Raw genomic sequence first — 9,089 nt, forward strand, 5'->3', positions numbered from 1 at the left:
TTCCCTGCATTGGCAGGTGGATTCTTAACCACTGGACCACCAAGGAAGTCCCTTAACCTTACTGTGGACAGTGCCAGCAACTAAGAGTCATGCCATAAACTTTCATTGACTAATTCATGGATAGGCTTTTCCCCATTTCATCAATCTCCCCTGGAGATGAAATGGACTTTGTTTGACATATTTCTGGTCTTAGACCATTTCCCCTCCTGAATATAGGATCTCATAGTAACAAGGAGATATTGATTCTTGCTCAAGGAAGATATAACACCGCCCTGACTGACACAACCCGAGGTGGGTTGTCTGAAATTCCCTTATTCATATGTAGAGGGCTAGAGCTCCTGGGAAAACCATTGATTTGCTGATGGGATTATCTCATCGTCTCTCCTAGTTCCTCAGGTCCATCCGTGTGAATAGAATCATCAGATTCGGTCGGGTTATTTTCTCGATCTGCAAGCTCTTCCTGGTGGCAGTTGCTGCTGCTGCATCCCTGCCCCGCAGCGTCTCAGAGGAAACCTGTCATCAGGCAGCCCGTGTGGGCTCTCTAACTGGTTAGCTTGACTTTCTTTGTTTCTCGTTAAGTATCCTTGGAAGGGTGACACACATTGGGAGCCTGCTGTGTGTAATTAAGAGATAATTGTAGTTGTCTCTGCATTTTGTGCTGCTACCCCATTAGCTTATTTGCAAGTGATGCCTAACTAAATATGCTTAGGATGATGGTTTCGAAAATAAATCAAGAATACTTTTTGGGGGAAGGAGAGGGATGGGCTGGGAGTTTGGGGTTGGTAGACACAAACTGACATTTAGCATGCACAGACAACAAAGCCCTACTGTATAGCACAGGGAACTATATTCAATATCCTAGGATAAACCATAATGGAAAGAAAATGAAAAAGAATGTACCAGAAAATATATTTTGAAGGATGAAATGTGTGATCATTGGAAAGAGCACTTTACCATGTTTTGCAAAGATGGGCTACATTCAAGCCTGATGTTTTTAAATGAAGCTTGACGTTTTTAAAGGAAGCCAACCTGCTTGGGTTTCCAAGAGCCCTTATCACATATTTTGTCCTATTGTGTACAGCCTGGAAGATTGTCTTTCTACCATAACTTTCCTCCTGTGGAGATGTGTAACGTAATCTTTGCACAACTGGATCTGATTAAATGCATCACAGGACAGTGAATGATGATTCCCAATGAATTTTGGAGCAACCCTATTCAATTTCATTAATATTAGCTAGACGAAGAAATTGTCTGATATTATCCTGGGTGTGACTTTTCACTCTTCTACTATATGATGAATGTTAGTGAGTAATTCATGGGTGAAAAAAAATTCCTAAAATAATATGCAGAAAACTATTCATCTCACCAAAGAGTGGGCAGATGATAAGTCAAAGAATAAAGGCCAGAATTTGGAAGGTTGCTAAGAGCAAAATAACGCACATACTTTTTGTTTCATCATTGTTTTCTCCACTGAATTCTCCACCATTTATGTTTGGTGTGGACTCCTTCCAATAAGGTTTATAAAGGTCTGCAGCCAGTTCTAAAGGCTAAGTCTGGGAACTTCCCTGGAGGTCCAGTGCCTAAGACTCTGAGCTCCCAGTGCAGGGGGCCTGGGGTCAATCCCTGGCCAAGGAACTAGATCCCTCGTGCTGCAACTAAAGATCCTGCATGCCACAACTGAGACCTGGCAAACTAAATTTAAAAAAAGAATAAACATTTTTTAAAATGCTAAGACTGAGCTGTACATGCAAAGATAGACCTTCAGTGTACATTTGGTGAAACAGTCTTGTTGTCTATGGAAATACACAGAGATGTTACAATCAATCCACTTAGGCCCTCAACATGAGTGGAGGAATGTGAAAAACTGCCAAGTCACCTGAGAAGAAATTCAGTTTGCTTTGAACACAATTGCATAACCTTACCACCCCCAACAGTGCTCATCAGAGGAAGACGCTGGTTTTTTTTTTAGCTTTTAGAGATGACTCAGAGAGGACTGATGGCACTTACCTTTCACAAAATGCAGAACTTGATTTGCCCTTTTGCAATAATTATATCCCTTCACTAGGGTAATGGTTACCATAAATAGCATAATCTTAGAACTGTCATTATTATCAAATATTTATCAAGTCTTCCTTCCCTGCATGCGTAGATAGTAGAGATTTATAGAGTTGATTAGAAACAGCCAGTGTTCTCAATAGTTCATAAGAGAGAATTCAGAAGAATGGAAAAGACACAATTCTCTTGAAGCTAGGAATGGCCTGGTCTCTTCTTCTGTGGGTCTCATCTCTCGTTGTCTTTCTGGAGCATCCTGTCCTAAATGTATGCTCCCAAAAGTCAGTGCCTGAGACAAGATTTTGGGTACAAGCCATTTATTCGGGAGGCAATCACAGAAGCACAGAAAGAGGTGGGAAGTGAGACAGTAACAGGAGGAAAGCCAATAAAGGGTCTGCTCACAAGGATGTTACTGCTGTTACTGAGTTTCAGTCCTTCTGGAGAACCGCTGGTGCCTGCACAGCACACATCTCAGAACCGTCCCTTCTCCCAAAGGGATAAAGAGATGTGGACATTCATCCTCCAGCTCCTGTCCCTGTGTGGGTGAAGGTTGCTATGAGGGCACCCTCCTCACCAGGCCCCACCCATGCCACTGGCAGAGAGATGCAGGCAAGGGGGAACTTTGTGTGAGTAGAGGGGTTCTCCACAGGAGCGGCAGACCACCTCTGTGGGAGGGGAAGGGGCGGGGGGATGGGAAAGTGAGTGGGCCGTTTATGACAACTGCCACATCTCCTTTGCTCATTTGGGTAAAAGTTAGTTCTGGACCAAAGCCATCATCAGAATACCAAGGATTCAAGACATTCTAACATTATCTGAAGGCACCCTATACTTTTCTTGTACTAAAAATTATGCTGTATCTACTTGAGTCCTGAATAACGTTTCCCAATGTTGAATAGCCTAAAAATTAGTACTCATAGCTGGATTATTTTTTTTATCACAAGTGTGGTACATTGGCATTTTTCTTGCCAGCATTTTTTTCCGATAGGGCAATGGCTACCTAGGAAATTTTCACCTTAGAGACTTCCCTGGTGGTCCAGTGGTTAAGAAGCTGCCTTGCAATGCAGGGGACCCAGGTTCCATCCCTGGTCGGGGAACTAAGATCCCACATCCCCTGGTCGGGGAACTAAGATTGCCCCCGTGGGGCAACTACAGAACCTGTGCACCCTGGGGCACGCGTGCCAAAGCTAGGGAGAGAAGCCCCCCATACCACGATGAAGAGCCCCTCAGCCCGGTGAAGAGCCTGTGTGCTGCAATCAAGACCCAATGCAACCAAACAAATAAATATTTTTTTTAAAAAAAGAGAAAAAAAGAAATTTCCATCTTAAAAAGACAATTATCTCAAAAGAATCAAAGTGAAATCTGTACTAACCAAAATAGTAGACACTTCAGTGTCACCAGGCAAGTACATATTATATTTCTGAGGTTATAGTCATGCCAAAAAGTTTCAGTTAAATTCTATTTTAAAGGACTGACTTTAATAAGATATATCTTTAGAGGTTGTCTTCATGTCAGGGAAGAGCCAGATTGCAGGTTCCTCCCGATTTCTTTAAAAGATTGTGTGGGTGACCTAAAGATACAGTGCATCTTAAGTAGGCAGAGGCAAGTCAGCCCGGGGGCATGACCAACCAACATGCATATCATCACATCCTTATGAAAATGAGCTGAAGCAAGTGCATTAAGCAAATAAGCACAAGCAAACATAGATGGTGGCCTTTTACAGACACTTAAGAGGAAAGACTCAGAGAAGGCAATGGCACCCCCCTTCAGTACTCTTGCCTGGAAAATCCCATGGACGGAGGAGCCTGGTGGGCTGCAGTCCATGGGGTCGCAAAGAGTCAGACACAACTGAGCGACTTCACTTTCACTTTTCACTTTCACGCATTGGAGAAGGAAATGGCAACCCACTCCAGTGTTCTTACCTGGAGAATCCCAAGGACGGGGGAGCCTGGTGGGCTGCCGTCTATGGGGTCGCATAGAGTCGGACACCACTGAAGCGACTTAGCAGCAGCAGCAGCAAGAGGAAAGACTGAGTCAGAGCAGGTGGAAGAGGCAGAAGGGAGATCAGACAAATCAAGACAATGCTGTTTTAACACACAGGCTTCCAGCAAGAAACCCAGAGCACACTGAAGCAGAAATGTGGAGAGTTTAAGAAATATATTATTTACATAAGTGTGGGCAGGTAAAGGGAAAACACCATTGGGTGGTGTAATACTCAGGGCCAGCGACGGCAGGGAACCCAGAGGGGCAGGGAATAAGAGAGGTTACCAGAGATCAGAGGGGAGAAGGCCACGTGGCAGGAGCTGTGTAGGTGTGTAAGCACTGCTGATGCCACAGAAAGAAGGCCAGGGAAACAGACACCCCAACCTCCCTGCCTGCACTCACCGATGGACAACCCCAGCTAAAAGGCAGAGCGCAGGAGCCACGGGGATGTCAGCCAGCCAGGTCGGCCACCAGGAGCAAAGGGCACGTGGGGAGCACGGGTTCGGAGGACGGGAGGAGGTATCCAATGCCAAGGACCCGGCTTGGTTCCTGTGCCAGGTAAATAAGAGCGATCACCCCTGAGTTGTCTGCAATAGTCCTGACGCTGACTTGAGGGAAGGAAGTACAAGGTCACCGTCTCAGTAGGCAGTCAAGTGTCCCCTAATATCGGGCATGAGAGAAAGGTGGCCGAGTCTAAAACGTCAGGATGCCATTTATAATCCTAAAGAGGATGTGTAGCTCCCGAGTCCCATTAATTCATGACAGATTCAGAGAGAAGAGTCCTCATAATCATAAATCAGCCGCATCCCCCGACACACCTAGACTTTCGGAGCATTTGACCTTGTGCTTCAGAAGCTTTAGGGGTCTCCGTGGTGCTCCCACACATAATTGCATTAGCCCGGTAGCCCCTGCTCACCATGCCCTCGGGGAAAGGAATGAAGTTCTGAATACGCCTCAAGTTAAATACATTTTTTAATGCTCGTAAGTGAAGGACACCCAGAGTGCTCCCATTTCCAGAACTTGGCCTCGTGGCCTCGTCAGCATCAGTGAGAAGACGGGCAACGGCGGACTCGAGGGAGCTCTCCTCGTCGCTGTGTTTTGCAGCAACTTTTCTCTGAGCCTCTTCAGAAAATCCTATGCGCATGCGCTTTGGGAGGCAGCAGTAATACTAAACCTCGGAGAGCCGGGGAAAACTTGGACTGTGACGGCAATTTCCCTTGCGTGAGAAGAACTCTCAGTTAGATAAGAAATTGAGCACTCCTCTCTCCTCAGCCATATGGTGCTGTGGTATAATTTAAATTCAAAAATCCAGATTTCATAGCCTGAGAATTGCAGTTGGTAGACACTCCTAATCACTTTACTGATATAAGTAAGGACAGAGACGCATAATAATTTAAGTGAAAACCGTGCTTTCAGAATCTGATAGAAAAAAACCTCCAAACCTAATGTTTTGGATTGTCTGCTTCAAAGGAAAGACCCAGAAAAAGAGATGCCAAGGGAACAGGCTGGGCAAATTCATTCTACTAGCAAAGTTACTTTAAAAAAAAAGGCTGGATTGCTGACCAAGTAACTGTTTGGAATCCTTTAAAACAAGATCTATTATGGCAGGGTTCTCAGATCAACAGAAAGCAATCCATTAAGCTCTAATTCTCACAGATGCTAGTAATGTTAATAAAAGTCAGAATTGAGGAAGAGGACGTCGGTATGCAGCCAAGATATTGGACAGAGGAGTTTTTACTAAATAGGGAAAGAATTCCAAGGAGCATTTGCTAGAAATAAGTAAAAATACCTAGAATAGGTTGAGCTGAGATTTACAGCTTATGAGTTTTAGTAGAGATTTACAAGCCAACATATTTTTAAATTTTTAATCCAATCCCCAAAAAGGCAAGTTCTAAGAAACATCAGCAGCTCCCTCTCCTTTAGGCTGAAAGGAAATAGAGCATGGAGATGCATAATTTGACCCTTAGGAGATACAAGGGAAAATTCAGTTGCCTTTCTGAGTAACTGTGAGAGGAATGAAGAGCTTGAGAGAACAAAGAAATAAAGGTGATCTTATATGCTGCTTGGGGGAAATCCTCCTTTCTGTACCAGTTGAGATTTTTTTCAGTTAAAAAGGAGAATGAGAAAGAAGGAAGAAAAACAGAAATGAAGGAATGAAGAAGGGAGGGAATAAGGAAAGAAGGGAGAGTTATTGGCTTAAGTAGCAGGGGTATTTTGGCTTCAGGTACAGCTTGATCCAGGGGTTCAAAGCTATCACTGGGACAGGATTGATTTAGTCTCATCTTTCAACTCTGCTCCTTCAGAGCAGACTCGATTTATAGTCAGGCTCTCCGTTGGCAGGGAGCAGCAGAGAAAGCTCATTGTCCACCCACAGCTGTTTCCCCTTTGCTTCCTTTATCATAAAACCTCTCACCTGTGGCTGGGAACAGCCTCCTGAGGTAAAGACCACATATCCATGCCTCTGTTGCAGTTAAGCATGGTAGTGTGGCCAGTGGCATACAGGTGGCAGAAACGTCATGAGCAATTTTCAGAAAGTTGTTCTTGAAGGATCCCTCTTCACCATCTCCCTTTTCCCTACAGCCTGAAAACTCAAGCATCTGTCTGGAACCATCCGTGCAGTCAAGAACAACAGAGCAGAGAGAAACCATGCTCTGCTGACCACGGAGCCACCACACAGCCTCCCTGAATTGCTTACTGCATTCATATAAGAAAAAATACACATGTATCTTATTTAAATTATTGTAAAGGTTTCTGTCTCTGAGCAAAACCTAATATTAATTAACATGCATGGCAGAATGCTTACCACAGTTCCAGGCTTATCTCCCATGGGGTAAAGCTCTGCAGGATACTCTGCAGGATACTGCCTCTTCCTCAAAAGCTCTAAGAAGATGCAACTGAGCATCTACATGGCTTTGGTCAGGATGGGCCAATTCCTGAGCTGATCACTGAGACCCAGGACTCTGAAAGGTTTTGCAGCCACACCCGCCACTAGAGTTGGGGTGCCGTTCTCTCCACCTGTATCACTCTGGCTAAGATTCATCAAGGTTTCCAGAGGGCAAGCAATAAATGTTCAGTATGCTTCCCAACCCAGAATCTTCCCCTTAATTTTCTGATTTCTATCAAAGATGTGATCATTCCTCTAGGCTCACAACCTTTTATAGCTAATCTGTTACCTCTTTTTTAATTTAAATTGAAATATAGTTGATCTACAACGTTGTGTTAGCTTCAGGTATACAGCAAAGTGATTCACTTATACTTACATATTTATCTTTTTATTCAGATTCTTTCCCCTTATAGGTTACTATGGAACATTGAGTAGAGTTCCCTGTGCTATACAGTGGATACTTATTAATTATCTATTTTATATATAGTAGTGTGTATATGTTAATCCCAAACTCCTAATTTATGCCTCCCCATTATTTAAGTTTTCATTATTTACTTTTATTTTTTTGGATTATAGTTGATTTACAACATCATGTTAGTTTCAGGTATACAGTTAAGTGAATCGGTTACCCATATACACATATACATTGCTTTTTTAGATTCTTTTCCCATATAGGTTATTACAGAATATTGAACAGAGTTTCCTGTGCTATATAGTAGGTCCTTTTTAGTTATCTAGTTTATATACATGTAGCACCGTGTATGTGTCAATCCCAATCTTCCAATTTATCCCCCCTGCCATAAATTTGTTTTCTACATCTATGACTCATTTCTGTTTTGTAACTAAGCTCATAAGTTCATTTATACCATTTTTTTAGATTCCACATAAAAGCAAGATCATACGATACTTGTCTTTCTCTGTCTGCCCATGATTTCTTGAGGTGGTCTCTTATGCTTGCTATGTCTCTTCTCCAGCATCTCTCAGGAAATGAAAACAGGGGCAGAGACAACAGACACATGATGATTCATAGGCTGAAGTTTGCAGGGAGGGTAAATGACATGCATGTGTCCCCTATTATCTGAGAAAAATATTTTAGTAATTGTTAAAAACACAATGGTCTCACCTATAGGGTCATCTTTACCATCTTGGCTGATTCATGTCAATGTATGGCAAAAACCACTACAATATTGTAAAGTAATTAGCCTCCAATTAAAATAAATAAATATATTTTAATAAAAAGTAAAAAAAAAAAAAAAACACAATGGTCAAAAGTACACACATCAATAAAAGCTGCTCAGTATTCCAAAGTGCCAAGGTTATGAAGGACACGAGGACTGTGTAATTGACCACCTCTTATCTGTGAGCACCCTGGAGGTCCCCACCCCCTGGTGGTAACTATGGCACCTCCCCGCCCCCGGCCTTGACTGTTTCTGACAACAGAATCTGGCAGTGGCGATGGATGTCATGGTCCCTGTGATGGTGTCATGTTAGATAAGGCTCCATGTTGCTGGCAGACTCGCTCGAGAGAGTTCTTCCAGCCACCTTTGGAGAAGCAAGTGGCCATTTGGGAGACTCACCCACAGGCTGAGAGTAGCCGTCAGCCAGCAAGAAGCCAGGGCCCCCAATCCTACAGTCTCAGGGAAATGAATTCTGCCAACACCTGAGTGAGCTCGGAAGCAGATTCTTCCCATTCTAGCCTTCAAACGTCAGCCCAGCTGACACCTGGATCACAGCTTTGTGAGACCCTTTGCAGAGAACCCAGTGAATCTATGCCTGAAACCATAACCCACAAAAACTATGAAATAATTAATGTATTGTTTTTAGCTGCTGAGTTTATGGCAATTTGTTCTGCCACATTAGATAGCTATCTTAATCCACTCAAGCTGCAATAACAAAATACCATAACTGGGCAACTTATTAACAACAGAAATTTATTTCTCACAGTTGTCGGGGCTGGAAGTCCCAGATCACAGTGCCATCATGGTCGGATTCTAGTGAGGAGCCTCATGTGGCAGACGGCTAACTTCTTACCACATTCTCTCATGTAGATGGAAAGCTTATTCCCTCGTCTCTTCTTACATAATCCTACCTCGGGCTCTACCCACCATGATCTAAGCACATCCCAAAGGCCCCATCTCCAAATTCCATCATAATGGGGATTCAGTTCAGTTCA

General features: G+C 43.4%; 1 long non-coding RNA gene across 2 annotated transcripts; it reads right to left on the reverse strand.

The window, feature by feature from the left end:
• Positions 1-2,371: 2,371 nt before the first annotated feature.
• LOC129635278 (uncharacterized) lies at positions 2,372-7,652 on the reverse strand. 2 transcript variants are annotated; one of them, XR_008706199.1, is made up of 4 exons: positions 6,836-7,652; positions 4,435-4,581; positions 3,972-4,078; positions 2,372-2,587 (listed from the first exon to the last, which is right to left on the reverse strand). It is a non-coding gene; the product is annotated as an uncharacterized LOC129635278 (long non-coding RNA). The 2 variants fall into 2 exon arrangements; XR_008706200.1 differs by lacking the exon at positions 6,836-7,652 and adding an exon at positions 6,446-6,605.
• Positions 7,653-9,089: the final 1,437 nt, after the last annotated feature.

The sequence above is a fragment of the Bubalus kerabau genome, chromosome 20, assembly GCF_029407905.1.
Source record: "Bubalus kerabau isolate K-KA32 ecotype Philippines breed swamp buffalo chromosome 20, PCC_UOA_SB_1v2, whole genome shotgun sequence".
Lineage (NCBI taxonomy): Eukaryota > Metazoa > Chordata > Mammalia > Artiodactyla > Bovidae > Bubalus > Bubalus kerabau.